Here is a 2,658-nt window from a genome sequence, read left to right as displayed (position 1 = left end):
ACAAAATTTAAATGGTTTAGTATGTTTTAATTAGTAATTAGTATGTTTTAATTAGCATATATAATTAGTGTTAATAATTATTAATTAGTTTTAATTAGTAATTTAGTATGTTTAGTTTCAAATTCTATCTATGTGTTTAATATATATAGTATTTATAATTAGTTTAGTAACATGTATTAATTAATGTAATTATAATTGTTAATATATATAGTGTTTAAAATTAGTTTAGTAATATGCTTAGGTTAATGCTTAGTTGAAATTAATTGTAATTGTAAAAGTTTAGATTAAATATTATTTTGAAATTGAAATTGTAATGGAAATCAAATTGGTTAATAAGTTGTTAGTTTAGTTAACTAATTAATTTGTAGTTTAATTGTTAACAATTTGTACTTAATAATGAAATTGGTTATGTAACTAATTTTAAATTTTAAATGTTAGTTTAATTAAGATTGAAATTGGTTAATTGTTTAAACTATTTTATTAGATTAGTTGTTTATGATATTGTAATTAATTAATTACTGAGTGATTGTTTTATAGATATTGATAAAATGTTGTGACCGAGCCACGGAGGCTCGGTTTAGGACTTAGTTAATTAATATGATAGTTTCTGGATGGATTTTAAATGTTTTTAAAGTAGTTTGCAGGTTTTTGGTTTAACAATATTATAGGGGAAACTCTACCAAAATTTCGGTAGAGTTTTGAACCAATTAGAATCGAAATCCACTAGAAACAGTCCATTTTAAAAAACAATCCATTTTCCAGGATTGTTTCCAGGATTTTGAGGCGCTTTAGTATCTTTCCCACAATTTCTACAATCCATTTTAAAAAAATAAGATACCTTTCACAGTCTCTCTCTCATTCCTTCTAAATTCGCTCTCGGTCCTTTAGTAAGATCGGACTTTCAATGCTAATTAATAATTCTCGTTGTCTTTCTCGTTCAGCGAAATCAATGTCTAATCCAAGTAGAGATTGGGTTACCGAGAACGAGAGGTTGAGCTTACAGTATAAAACAGGGGTTAACGAGTTTATCCGCATTGCAAGCAGACAACCGAACGAAAATGGCCAATATTGTTGTCCTTGCAAGTCTTGCAACAACGTGAGTGTTGTCAATGGTGCCCACAATAAGAGTAGTAGTGTCTATTTATGTACATTTGATGTCATATAGTCTTACGAAGACTCTTGCTTGTAATTGCTTATTCATTTAATAATAAAGTTGAAACGTTCATTCATTCTTTCTTTGTTTGAAGCTTTATGATAAAACCATAGTCTTTTAGTCCATAAACAAACTTAACAACTTACGAAGAGACAAATGTAGATTTGCATGAACAAATTCTTCGTAGTTTGCTTAAAACGATATATTCACAATCTAAGGGTCAAAGGACTATTGACCTCAGTATGATTGTTAGAAGAATCTATGATGTCTGGTTATGAGGCATTGAGAGTTGGAGACTCTATAGTTCTTCTAGGTATCTTCCGAAGGTACTGAATTGACCAGTGCACTTCTAGAGACAAGATAAGAACAAACCATTTAACCTCTTATGTCTCGAAGTCACTATGTATGAATTGCATCATGCTTACCTTAATCCTGAAATGAGACATGCCATTTCACACCTTAGTATTCTCATTTGAGAAAGTCAGAGTTCGGACTCACTATGTGATTCTGAACAGGGCCTATTGGTGAAATACTAAGTTGTGAGAATGTCATGAGTAACTTTGTGAAGTTCTCATAGATATGGAATTCATGTACAAGATTGCTGAAATGCAATGTATGTCACCTCATGCTTTGTTCCTTGGAGTGTGAATAAATGAACTGGCCAGTGTCCAAATTGAGTCCTGACTCTTTTGGATGAAACAATGTGACTTGTTAGCTCCTCGTCATATACATTGTTTCTAACTTATTCACAAGCGACAAAGGAGTTGAGGAAATAACAGCTAGAAGGGTAAAATGGTAATTTAGTAAATCCCGACTAGCTGATGACATTCATGAAGGGTAAACATAGATAATATTCAGTGGATCCGCTTATCATAATTAGGTCGAATTCTTGAGTAGAAAATAAATTCATTTGAACCGAGAGATTTTCAGTGTCAAATCTTTAGTGGAGTCAGTTGGCATTAAGCTAAACTTGGAAAAGGTTTGTGAACTTTTGAGTCCAAGTGTTTAGCTCAAGCTTTGTTCATTTGGGTCCATGAGGTCACTGTCACGAATCACATCGATAGGAATAGTTAAACTGGAAGCTAAGTCAAAACAAGAACGAAAATAGTCAAAAGGGTATTTTTGTCTTTTGAGACAAAAGGTGAAATGAATGTCAATAAATTTTTTTGACAAGTTCATTTGATGACTTAATGTCACTCGGCCATGACTTGATCATTGGGCCTGGTGAATTAATTTCATTTCATAAGAATTTTATTGAAAATTCTAAATGGGCATTTTCTTATGTTGTCATGAACAAGTGAAGAAAATTCTAGAAGCCTTTTCTAGATAAATATGGGCGCCTACCCTATAGAGAAATAGGAGAGATTATTTTGTGCATAAATGTATCAAGATACTTGCCAAAAGAAAAAGAGGAAACAAATTTCCCACACATGCTTGTAGGGAATCGGCCAAGTAGAGTCAAGGCAAGGCAAGGAACAAAAAAGGAAACAAATCCAAGCCTTCTA

Source organism: Urtica dioica, chromosome 10 (genome assembly GCF_054948205.1).
Source record: "Urtica dioica subsp. dioica isolate 48M chromosome 10, U.dioica_male_clone48M_v1_H2, whole genome shotgun sequence".
Lineage (NCBI taxonomy): Eukaryota > Viridiplantae > Streptophyta > Magnoliopsida > Rosales > Urticaceae > Urtica > Urtica dioica.
The sequence above is the reverse complement of the archived record's forward strand: the minus strand, read 5'-3'. Positions refer to the sequence as shown.